Source organism: Pipistrellus hanaki (assembly GCF_964339955.1).
Source record: "Pipistrellus hanaki genome assembly, chromosome: 1".
NCBI classification, from domain to species: Eukaryota; Metazoa; Chordata; class Mammalia; order Chiroptera; family Vespertilionidae; genus Pipistrellus; species Pipistrellus hanaki.
The window spans coordinates 90,864,904-90,878,114 of record NC_140503.1 but is presented as its reverse complement, the minus strand read 5'-3'; the positions used below and the strand labels follow the sequence as shown (position 1 = coordinate 90,878,114).

The following is a 13,211-nucleotide window of genomic DNA, read 5'->3' as shown; positions in this document are numbered from 1 at the left end:
TGCGACATTACAGACCCCTGAGCCACTTGATACTCCCAGACTTCCTACCCACACTGATCATTAACCAAGTGCTGCCTCTCATAGTAGACTGAAGGATTCAACTCCAATATTATTAGCAATGGTCAGACTATTTAGAGCAAGGATCTTTGGATACAAAATTCAAAGGGTCGAAATAAACATTTAATGTGTTTGGCGTACAAAAGAACCTACAACAGTGCACTGTGTGTGTGTGTGTGTGTGTGTGTGTGTGTGTGTGTGTGTTTGTGCCCGTGCGCATGCATGCTTGCACTGGGGGTGTGTATTTGTGGATTGTTGGGAGGGTTGGTATAGCTAAGCACACTATTTTATTTTTTCCCTTGCAATCCAAGACTCACAAATCATGTGGACACCTGCACTCTTATCAACAGATGCATAGGTGCAAACCCACTTCCTCTGAACGTTCACTGTGCAGATCTACTGCAGTTTGAACTCAATAAGATGAAGTCAAGCTCAAGTTCAATTCCTCAGTCACACTAGCCACATTTTCAAGTGCTCAACAGACACCTGTAGCTCCCAGCTATCCTACAGAAAAGCACCAACCAGATAGTATTTCCATCAACACAGACTGAACAGTGATGACCCAGACCTGTGAGCGGCCTGGACCATGTTTCAGTGAGTGGTTGTGCCACTACAGAGCTATCCTCCAGATGGCATCACACAGAGACCTCTAGGTGCTTCTAAGATCCTCAGTTTTATATAAATAACCACACTGAGACATTAGTCTCCATGTGTTTGTTCTTAACTCTTTGGGAGTCACAACCCCTTTAAGAAACATGCTGAAAACAATGAGTATTCTCAATTAAATGAGTTTTTAAAAAAAGGGAACATTTTCATATAGTTAGTTGTTGGGAGATATTCTAACACTTTAAAATCTGTTCATGAAACTGTTTAAAATTATCTAATCAACAAAATCATTTCTATTGTGGTTATCTGAAACATAATTTCTCTGCAATAACAATTTTGTCTTCACCCTGCCCTATGGTATCCACCTGTCAGTCTTTTTTCTTTCTTTCTTTCTTTTTTGTTGTAATTTGATCTCATTAATTATGGAAAGCATCACCAGCTCTCACATTATCAGCCAGAGAGACACTGCATAAAAATTATACATAGCATACTCAGAAAACTCTCAGCTCACAAAACTCTATTAAAATACCAAGGTAATTTGTTCTCCTCAAATCTTAGAGCATCCATTTACCATGTAATTGCCATTTTTATCTGGAGCTACTGAATAAGTTGTAATTTACTTTTAATGAAATAAATATCTAGTGAAGGGCAAATACTGGAATGTTTATAGCCCTGCGAACCAAGAATTGGTCTTCACAACTTGTGCAAAATTAAATGTAAAAATTGTACTAACTTACACTGGAAGCACAAAGGTGACTAATGTACTAGTTTGAATAAAATAAGCTTCCCCAGTGGTAGAGGTGACCAGGAATATAATCTTGAAAAAGAAAAACACACAGAAAGTGAATCATGAATTCCAAAGTTTCTGTTGTAAGATGGCTTCTCACACTACTTGTGACACACAATAGTTCATCTGATAGGACTTAAACTCTTTCTAAATTCTCTTCAAAGTCTTCAGGTAAAACTACCTTTACTTTCAATTTTTTGCTCACTTTCATAACAAAAGTTTCAAAAGAGGAAAAGTCTGAAAAGTAATACAGAAGTCCAGTTGACAGCTGATTAAATGATTTATTTTTGGAACATTCTGGTTGAATGATATTAATGTCAACCTTTGTCTTGGCAACGAACTAAGATTTATAGATAGTACTTTATGACAGTGGAGAGAACATGAGTTAAAAGAGAGAGAGAGAGCCGAAACCGGTTTGGCTCAATGGATAGAGCGTCGGCTTGGGGACTGAAGGGTCCCGGGTTCGATTCCGGTCAAGGGCATGTACCTTGGTTGCGGGCATATCCCCAGTAGGGGGTGTGCAAGAGGCAGCTGATCGATGACTCTCATCGATGTTTCTAACTCTCTATCTCTCTCCCTTCCTCTCTGTACAAAATCAATAAAACATATTAAAGAGAGAGAGAGAGAGAGAGAGAGAGAGAGGGAGGGAGAGATGGGTATCTGATCTATAGGGAAGGTCAGAATGTTTTCAAGCTCTGAAATCTTGGAATTACAGAGTCCAAATAATTAGAAGGACCTTAGAAATCCTTAAGCCCAACACTCATTTCAATAAATGAGGCTCAGAAAGGTTAAGAACTTACCCAAGATCAGACAGCTGGTTATTAAGATCAGGGCTGCTCCCAAGTACTTTTCAGGGTCAAACACCTTCAATTTCCAAGTTCTTCTCCACGGAGAGCAGAAAAAACACTTCCCAGGAGCACTGGGAGGTGGTCGAGGCTGGGTGGAGCACAATGTTTGTTTGTTATCCTTTCACATTACTTTCCTCCCCTGTGTTCCCCACTCCACTTCTTACTGTAACTCTCTTAAATATTTAAGAACTGTTAGCTCCCTGAAAGGGCCTTGAAGCCTCCAGAGAGAACTGATACAAACCCAAATCAATAAATTCCATCTCAAATGGGAGGACACTGTTAGAGGTACTATGCATCGCATGAAGCTTACTCATCCTAGCCAATTATCCACTCACAGAATTTTAGAATATGCAAACCTTTCCATAAAAAAAGTATGAAATGATAAAGCCAAACGATTATGCATATGTGGCTAAAATGAGCACCTGGTAGAAATTAGGACTGTGAGAATAATTTGGAGAGCCATCTACCTTTACATTCCCACTTTTTCTCTCTAACCTGGCTCAAACCTATGGAGTCATCAGCTGCATTAGGTACCCAAAGCAATACTTAAAAAAAAGCAAGTAATAGACATTAAAATGTAATTTGTCTTTGGATTTAATAATGTCAATTGTTAAAGGAATAAACTAATTGCAAAATAAATGAATTTGGCAAAATTATGTGACCACTAGTACATGGTAAATTAAATTATCTTTTCTAAAAAAAAAAATCTGTATATAAAAACAGTACTAAAACTTTCAAAAATTATTTTACCTTTCATAACCTACCTACCTCTTAATTTAATATATTTTTTGCTACTGAAAATCAACTACTTGCCTGATTGAGTCTTTGGCTGGAGTGGCTTGTTTTTATTGTTGAGTGTGCAAGTATAATATGTTTATATTTAAAATTTCTGGTATAAAGGGATAAATTAGGTAGAGTATTTCCAGAAAGTATAAAAAGGCCAAGGGCTTAAAATATTTAAAGTATTCAAAATCTTAAAAAATACAAAAATATCAATATAATTCTTCTGATTAATGACAGTTTATATCCAAGCCTATGTTATTTGCCAACTTTCCATACTTGGGAGGTAACTAAAAATCCAGAAGGAAATTAGAGACCTCCAATTAATCAAGAAACAGTCCACAAACTGTAGGTGCATTATTTATAAAAGCCCTTTAGGTCTTCTCTTAGAAGCTACTTGTTCTTTTTTTATACACAATTCTTCTATCGATGTTAGTTAAATAGCATATAAATCCAAGCATAGCTAAGTATAAGTGAACAACTTCTATTTTATTTTTTTTAAAAAGAATCTAAACTACAAAGTCCAAATGAACATATTCCATCTGAAATGGACAGGACATACAATTCACAGCATAAAGAGCTGAACAAGTGAAGAGAAAATGATTTAGAAAATAAAGGCCTATCAATAGGATTGCTCAGCAGTCTGTGGACATTCAGTGCAGAGGCCAGAGCCCCATCAACCCTCTACACTTGAAATGGGATCCTTACAAAGAGGTGCTCAGAGGTAAAGCTCGGGGAGTTCAAAGCAACTGGGATGTCTTGGAGAGCAGTGCCTACTGAATTGTGGGTGTTGAGGAGTGAATAGGCAGTGAAAGAAGTAGGTGATAGCATGAGGTCAAGGAGAGCTTTATTTAGGATGGCGGAAACTTGAGCATGTTTTCACACTGAGGAGAAAGAGCCAGGAGAAAGACAGAAGCTGGAAGGAAGAGCAATGGGGAGCAACTGTCTGGGCAGAGCAGGGAGGGATAGCATGAAAAGCACAAAGGAACAGACTAGCCTTGGAAGACCACCTTCTTTAAATCCCCATCTGACTTTATTCCTCCCAACTTGGTGGTTCTGCAAGGCCCTTGCAGCAAGGGAGTCATTGAGAAGAGTGCTACTCAAAGGTGGTCCTCAGACCAGAGGGCTCAGCATCACCTGGGGGCTTGGCTGCTGCTATGTGGTTCTACCAGGTCTACTGCATCAGAATCTGCTCTAAGACAGAGCACTAAGTTAAGTATACAATTTTACCTATATGTTTCCCAAAATTCTAGTTTAGCACTTCTTAATTGGGATTCAGGAATCTGTATTTTAACAACTCCACCAGGTGATTCTCATCATGAGAGAAGTTTGGGAAACACTGGTTTAAAGCAGTGGCTATAAATATGAGCATTGAAGATAGATATATCTGGGTTCAAATCCAGCTCTACCCTGACACCATGGCATGAGCCTTTGGGAAAGTGTCTCTAAGCCTGAGTTTTGTCCTCTGTAGAATGGAAATAATGATAGTAATATTTCTCAGGTGCCACTGTAAAAATTTAATAAGATAATGTAGGTAGAGAGCTTGGCATTGAGCTTGGAATACAGTAATAATGGATGGCATGTTATTATTGCTCAATGCTTACAGAGCAATTGTATAATAGCTTCGTCATGTTTATGTCTGAACCCATGCCAGAGATGAGTTCACCAAGGACAGGGAACACACTTCAGTTGTGTTCATCTGAAGGCATCCAACCTGGAGATCTGCACACAGGTGTGCAGTAATGAAGCACTTAACCTGCTGAAATGAATCCAGTACTGTGACATGAGTAAACCAACTATCCCAAAGCAAATGTTAAAGCTCTTTCTTTGACTACACTGACATAAAAGCCAGTTAGAAATAGGTTAAGAACTTGTTTGGGATTAAAGGATCTACTTTCAGAAGAGAATAATAAAGTTATGAGGGAAATATATTCCTCTCCCAAAACCTCCCAAAACAGGAGTACCATAGTAAAGTGAGACAGAGCTCTCTTTGAACAGACATCAAGGTGGTAGGCTTCCCTTCTGAGATCAGCAGGACAAACCATTCTGAGATGTTTTACCTAAAGGATAAAGTATAATGCTTGGGAAAGGTACGTATGACAAATCACACCACTAGATGAATTCCTTCATTTTAGGCAAAGCTCCAATAATGAAGTGACTGATTTCATCAAATGTACCTTCATTTCCTGTGTTGGCAAAAGCACACATACATAAACCCTATCTGGCTTGTAATAGTAAGACAAATGTTTCTGCTTGCATTATTAGTTATGGAAGAAAACCTAGCTTATAACACAGAACACCCATTTCTATAGTGAATAATATATAATACTGGCAAAAGCATTTTATGGAGTACAGTTAAATTTGATATGAAGAATTCGTGAGTCCTCCCAATGCAATTCTGTTCAATCAACTTATATTTGTGGGGCACCCGCTGGGCAGCAGGCACTGGGCTAGGTCTTGGGGTGGCATGGCAAGAGGGCTCGAGCCCAGAGGCAGAAGTTCAGAGGAAGTTTCTGAGAAGATTTCATCTGCTATGACCTCCCTGGCAGGCAAAGGAAGGCAGAACACTTCAGGGAGGGGTGCCAGCAAAAACAGTGGCATCAAAGACCCTAAAAGAGAGGCTCAGGAGTTGAGCTTTAGCCTTTAATCAGTGAGAAACCACAAAGCTTGTAATAGTAAGACAGCATGCAGAGCAGCATGCTCGATCTTTGTCTAGGAGGGTCATTCTCTGGGCAGCAGAGAACCTAGGGGCAAAAAGACCAATTAAGAGCAATGCAATCAGGGCTTAAGGGGCAAGGAGACTCAGGAGGAGGTGGTAGGCAGGAGCATGATTTCAGAGACAAACTTAGTGGCCTTGTTGACTATTAGGAGAGGAGTCAAGGTGACAGCATGACTTCTGCTTCAGTTACAAAACAATGAAAAGCTGAACTGCAGGAAAATCCAGATGGGGGAATTCTCCTGGTCACAGGGAAGTCCCTGAGATGTGTGTGTTAATATGCAATTGAAGTGAATGTCCAGAAACCAGAGTGAGGAGACACTTCCTTTGCATCGTAATAATAAAAGGAGGCCCCTGGTGGCTCATCCCCACAGCTCTCTGTAAACTTGAGAACTTGTGCTGCCTTTTCTTTGGACATAATCCCTCAATTGTAGACTTTTTAATAATCCTGGGTATTGCCAAAAAAGTTCATTCTAACTGAAATTCAAAATCTTCCAGAAACGCTGTGTCTCAAAGGATAAGCAAAGATCTGGTTTAACTGAATGAAGTAATGTAAGGAGGGTGCTTTAACCGAATTTTCCTTTGAAAGTTATGCTCCCAGTTAGACTAATGTCAAAACCAGTTTCCTGAGGATTCTCTCTGCCTATCTGCATCACCTCTCCTCTTCAGAGGAGTGACAAGGATGATCCACTCCAAGCAGGACACTCAACTGCTTGGCTCCTCAAGAGTTCTGGTTTGGTGAGAAGAGGCAGCAGAAATAACCCCAGCCCACTGCTGCTTTTGCTGTTCTGGGAGCCCAGGGGGGCCTACCAGTATTGCGCCAGGGCAATGCTTTGTCTTATGTGACTATCAAACATTACAGGGTATTTAGAATTCTTAACTACGTTCTCTGTTCATTGTTATGAAAACCAGAAACACCCCCAAGTATTTCCAAATGCCTGACAAAGATGTAGTACTACCTTAGGTTAAGAACCACAGCGGTATTAACTGATGAAGCTCATTTTTATAAATATTGCTTTTCTACTTTATTAAATAATTATTGCTCCTACTGTCCATTTGATTCGGTATAAAGAAATAATATTTTTTTAAGGAGAAATATGTAAAATAGTTCTCCAATAGCTCATTGCTATTTTTTTAACAGAAGCAAATCACCAAGCTAAATTACAATGAGGCCACAGCCATCTTTAGGGCCTAAAAAGTCTGATACAGCATTTTTTCTTGGATAATTCAGAAATAAACATAGTTCAAAATCAAGAAAATAATGTATTTTTTTAAAAATTAATTCTAAGACATCAGAGGTTCCATAAATCAAGCTTGAAACTCAGGGTACCAAGATAAAGAATTCTCAAAACAAAGATCACACAAAAGGCTCACTGGTTATTTATATTTCCAATTGTAATAATAATAATAGGAACAAAATAGAACATGCCTTTCTAACATCCATCCCACCCCCATTTTTGAGATATTATCATTGAAATACTTTGTATTGTAAATACACTTTTTATTCCAAGTCTTTAAGTGTTAATATTTAGATAGAATGTAGTTACTAAATTATATATATTAATCATATTATTATCGAATAGTATGAACCTATCAGTACCATAAAGTAAGGTGTTTGTTTTTTTTAAGAAAACAAAAATCCACTCATTCCACAACCAAAAAACATGCTCTATTGTACCTATAGGAGTAATTTCATGAGCTAGCACACCCTGGCAGAACAGGCCAGAGCCCCAAATCAACACAGCCTTGGAGCAAACTCATAGACAGACGGCATGGAGAAACCACTGCATTTAGATTTATAGGAAGATTTTTCACTTACTTCAAATTTCTGTATAATCCTTGTTCCTCTTTGTTAAAGAGGAGGGATGAATCACAGTGTAACTTCCTTATTTTTCTAATTAAAAAATAAACAAAACAAAGTATATCCTCGAATTGGCTTGGGTGTCCTCAAGAATTTTCTTTGGGTCTCCTCCTTTCAATGAACAATACTTTCAAATTCTAAACAAAAAGTAAAATATCCAAAGTTAGGTCAAGAAACACTGTAAAAAAAAAAATCAAATATCACAACACAAACCAGGCATCTATTTGAAGTGATGATTCAGAACAGGATAAATTTAGAACGGTGCTCTCCACAAGGCATTTGGGTGCCAACTGCAGTACACAGGTGAAGGCTACATCCCAAAAGTTTCTCTGAAAAAATATCGCCAAAATATTATTAAAAAGAATCTTCTTTTTGAAGTAGTCAGTCCCCCGGTGTCCTTGACACTTAACTTCCCCAATCTGGCCTTGGCGTGGCCATCCATTACTGGGTAAATCCACGTGAAACCTGAGGACACTCAGCCTGGGAGGACACAGTCAGAAGCAGTGGGCAACTCGCAGAGGACCGGCCTTTTATGGTCTGAACTGGAGAGCCTTGATTCCAGCTAATCTACCAAAATAGCTCTTGGAACTCCGAGAAGCCCATCAGCTGTTGCAACAGGCCTGGCCAGCAGCTACCTCAAATGCAATGAATTTGTTCACATTGTCTTTCAGCTTTTTATATAGAGAAATAAAAATAAAAAAAAATGCAACACCAGTCTACTGAACAGGCTAATAGCAGTACAGAATGGAGAGGGCACACATTTGTTTAACTCTAGTTTCTGAGTTAAAAAACAACAACACATAATCAGCTCAGAAGCCACCCATTCAAAAAGTAGCATACATATAAACGTATGCATATGAAACAACATGCTAGAATGGCATGGGTCTATTTACAAGTTTAGAACTATGTAGACATCTGTGGATTTCTTCCTACTTCCAATAATTGTAGAAAATGAGTCATCAGAAGGAAGAATTGTACTACAAGTACTTTCTCTAAAACAATACAAATATTTTGTCTTAAAACCAAAGACAGTGCTCAGAACTGGTAAAATCTAGCCTGAGATGGATCTCAGGTCGCTCATCTAAAAATTCAGAGGAACCTTAACTAAAAACAAACAAAAATCCAAAACTAAACAACAAACAAACAAAGCTTATCAAGCACAACCACTTCTTAAAAAACTATTTGCATTTTTAGATATTAAAACTAAATTACAACCCTGCTTACAAAAATACTTACAATTTGTAGGTGTCCTTTTTGTTAGAAAGAATGAAAGAAAGTCTCAATTGTACATCCTAACTTCAATATAAATCACAAAGCCAGAGCTCCTGGGATATAGCAAAAGTTGTGCTTCATGCCATCAGGCCTGGGTCCTATGCCTCTGGGTGTCCCTTCTCAGACCACCAGCTGAATCAGGCACCAGAGGCCTCCCAAAGGGGGAATCTGAATTCCTGTTATTAATTAACCCTGCAGGACAATGCCTCCCCCTCAGCAGACAGTCCTCCAGCCAGGTGAAAAGAAGGCAGAAACCCTGGACAGCTGAATAATTAAACACCAGCTTCCTGACTATTTTGTGCAAGGATTAAAAACAATTTGTCCAAGCCAACTTTCTTAACTCATTTCAAGAAGACAATTAAAATTTCACAGCATGACTCCCGCTTCCTAATCTCAGTCCTGGCCCTCATTTTATGTTCCCTTTGACCAATTTTGCCTTTCATCAATTTTTAATTTTATTTGGTCTTGTTTGATATATTTATATAAGCTGACTTAAACTCCTCCTGGAATAAAACAGAATAAAAAAATATCTAAACGTATGTAAAACAGTTGCCCATAGAGTTTTTAAGAAAAGATAGGAGGAGAAAATGAATCACTATCACTGTAAAAATGCAGTTATTTTCTTTAAAAAGATTCAATCACACAAAGTAAACATCTAACTTTTGGATGCGCTTACATTGTGGCTCACTGCTCCCTAGAGCAACCGAACCGACTTAGATTAATGCATGAGAGTCTAAAAGGATAATTTTTCTCATATGCCTGTTTTGTCTTTGTCCAAATCCAGATAATTCTACCTGTGCAATCTGTTTAAATACTTCCTTCAAATTTTTCTGCTATTTGCTGAACTCAGGAAACTTTTGTCTCACACACACACTTCTTTCCAAAAACTGACAATAATCAGACCTGATATGCATGAGAGTAGATTTTATGATATCCTCATGAAGAAAATTAAAAATCATATATTACGAATTTAAATTAAAATGAGAACTAGACTTATATTAAACTTAGACATTTTCAAGATATTTCATAAGTAGCTATTTCTCATTTACTATTTTTAATACTAGAGGTCCAGTGCATGAAATTCATGCACAGGCGTGGGAGGGGGGTCCCTCAGCCCTGCCTGCACCCTCTTGCAAACCAGCAATCGGATATCCCTCTCATAATTCTGGACCACTTGCTCCTAACTGCTGGACTGCCTGCCTGCCTGATCGTCCCTAACCCCTCTGCCTGCCTGCCTGCCTGATCGCCCCTAACCACTCACCTGCCTGCATGACTGCCCCTAACTGCTCACCTGCCTGCTTGATCGCTCCTAACCACCTCTGCCAGCCTGCCTGATCATCCCTAACAACTCTGCCTGTCTGCCTGATAATCCCTAACCACTCTGCCTGCCTGCCTGCCTGATCACTCCAAACTGCTCACCTGCCTGCCTAATCACCCTTAACAGCCTCTGCCTCGGCCCCCACCACAGCAGCTTAGTCCAGAATGACGTCCAGAATGACGTCCAGAAGGTCATTTGACTGCCTGCTCTAATTAGCATATTACTCTTTTATTATTATATATTAGTATTGTAACCATATAGTAATCTATTATTTCTTTCTACTAACTGGTCATTATATTTGCTTTATTATGAGTTTTAATCTGGTTTTGTTAGCTAAAATAGGAACCATATATTTTATGACATGTATTTCTAAGAAAAACTACATTCATATCTTTATAACTTCTATTTTATAACAACAATTAACACGTGGAAAACAAAACTGAAAATACATTTAGATATAAACTTACACAGGATCTATATGTTGTAAAGTACATAATTTTGATAAAAGACATCAAAAAAGACCTAATTAAATAGACATATACTGTGTTCGCATATTGGAAGAATCAACATAGTAAAGATGTCAATTCTCCCCAAAACCATCTATATATTTAATGCAATTTCTACTGATATCCCAGCAAGATCTTTGGTAAATTGAGATAAATTTATTCCAAAATTTACATGCAGAGGCACAGGCTTTAGAATAGCTAAAACAATTTTGAAAAAGAGGAATAAAGTGCCAGCTAAAGTGGCTCAGCTGTTTAGGCATCATCCTGGGCACCAAAATGTTGACAGTTCTATTCCTGGTCAGGGCACATACCTGGGTTTCAGATCCTATCCCTGGTTGGGGCCCTTATGGAAGGCAACCAGTCAATGTTACTCACTCACATGGATGTTTCTCTCTCTCCATTCCTTTCTCCAAGCATGTCCTCAGGTGAGGATTAAAAAGAAAAAAGAGGAATAAAGTGAGAGTAATCAACCTATCCATATTGAACTATTGTGCAGCTACAATGATGGACTACGGTCCTCTGAAATAGACTGTCATAAATATACCCAAACTGACTTTTGACAAAAGGTGCCTTTTCAACAAATCCATTGGGAAAATAAAAACACAAGAAAATATAAATAATCTTTACCTAATCCTCACACCTTTTACAAAAATCAACTGGAATGGATCATGAAATTAAATGTAAATATAAAACTTTTTGAAGATATATAAGAAAATGTAAAACTTTTGCTTTGTGAAAGACCCTATTAAGAAAAATTTTTAAGAAATGCTACAAAGTGGGAAAAAATATCTGCAAATTACATATCTGAAAAAGAACAAATATCTAGAATATATGAAGAACTCTCAAAACTCAACAGCCAAAACACAAACAGCTCAATTAGAAAATGGACAAAAGATGTGAAAAAACAATTCACTATAGAAGATACAGAGAGAGCAAATAAGCACACAAAAAGACATCATTAGCAATTAGAGAAATGAAAATTAAAACTACAATGAGATAGCTTTATATACCTATCAGAATGGCAAAAGTAAAAATAGTGACAACACAAAATTCTGGTAAGGAGAAACTGGATCATCACACATTACTGGGGGGGCTGTAAAATGGAATAGCTACTCTCAGAAACAGCTTGGCAGTTTCTTAGAAAAACAAAGCATGCCAAACCAAACTACCATATGACCCAGCAATCGCACTCCCATATATTTTTCCAGAGAAATGAAAACTGATTTTCATTAAAAAACCTGATTAAAAATGTTTATAGTTTTATTCATAACTAGAGATCCAGTACACAAAATTCATGCACGGGGCGGGGGGGGGGGGGTTGGGGGGGGGGTGTCACTCAGCCCAATCTGAACTCTTTCCAATCTGGGACCTCTTAAGGGATGTCTGACTGCCCTCTCACAATCCAGGACTGCTGGCTCCCAACTGCTCGCCTACCTGCCTTCTAGATTGCCCCTAACCACTCCCCTGCTAGCCTGATTGATGTCTAACTGCTCCCCTTCCAGCCTGTTTGCCCCGAACTGCCCTTCTCTACAAGCCTGGTCACCCCTAACTGCCCTCCCCTGCAGATCTGGGTCCCCCCGAACTGCCCTTCCCTGCAGGCCCAGTCACCCCCAACTTCCCTCCTCTGCCAGCCTGGTCACCACTAACAGCCATCTCCTGCAGGCTTGATCGCCCACAACTGCCCTCCCTTGCAGGCCTGGTGCCTCCCAACTGCTCTCCCCTGCTGGCCATCTTGTATCCATACGGGGGCAGGATCTTTGACCACATGGGGCAGCCATCTTGTGTGTTGGAGTGATGGTCAATCTGCATATCACTCTTTTATTAGAAAGGATAGAGGCCTGGCACATTGGTAGGGGCCAGCTGGTTTGTCCTGAAGGACATCCCGGATCGGGGTGGGGGTTTTCTTGGGGTGTAGGGCAGCCTGGGTGAGGGGCCTGTGGTGGTTTTCAGGCTGGCCATACTCCCCCTCCCACCCACCTCCCACCCTGCCACAACCCAAGAGAAAACCCTGGTATCTGGGATTTATATATCTTCTACAATTGAAACGTTATAGCCTGGAGTGGAGCCAAGCCTCAGGCTTGCTCAGTGGTGACAGCCATTTCTGTTGCTATTTATCTTCTATAATTGAAACTTTGTAGCCTTAAGCAGAGGCCTGGGCCAGCCAGGGTGTTCGGAAAGCTTGGCTTCCTCTATTGCCAGGACCAACCCTAGCCTCCTGCTCTCTCTAGCTCCATGGCTGCTGCCATTTCTGTTGGGATTTATCTTCTATGATTGAAACTTTGTAGCCTGGAGTGGAGGTCTCGGCTGGCCAGGGTGTGTGAAAAGCTTGGCTTCTTCCATTGCCAGGGAAACCCAAGCCTTCCTCCTGCTCACTCTGTGGCTGCAGCCATCTTGGTTGGGATTAATTTGCATACTCGCTTTTTGATTGGTGGGAGTGGCTGGTGGGTACAGTGGAGTGAT

General features: G+C 39.5%; 1 protein-coding gene across 17 annotated transcripts in view; it reads right to left on the bottom strand.

The window, feature by feature from the left end:
• Positions 1 to 13,211, bottom strand: part of SVIL (supervillin) — a 263,352-nt gene that overhangs the window by 166,655 nt on the left and 83,486 nt on the right. For 14 of the 17 annotated variants that reach the window (XM_084875354.1, XM_084875358.1, XM_084875345.1 and 11 more), the window contains 2 exons: positions 7,614 to 7,792; positions 2,251 to 2,386 (listed from right to left, as the gene is read on the bottom strand). The exons of 2 other annotated variants lie outside the window; for them this stretch is intronic. The gene's annotated coding sequence lies outside the window, so the exon portion shown is untranslated. The remainder of the gene's footprint in view (positions 1 to 2,250; positions 2,387 to 7,613; positions 7,793 to 13,211) is intronic. One more of the 17 variants, XM_084875360.1, reaches the window with a different exon arrangement.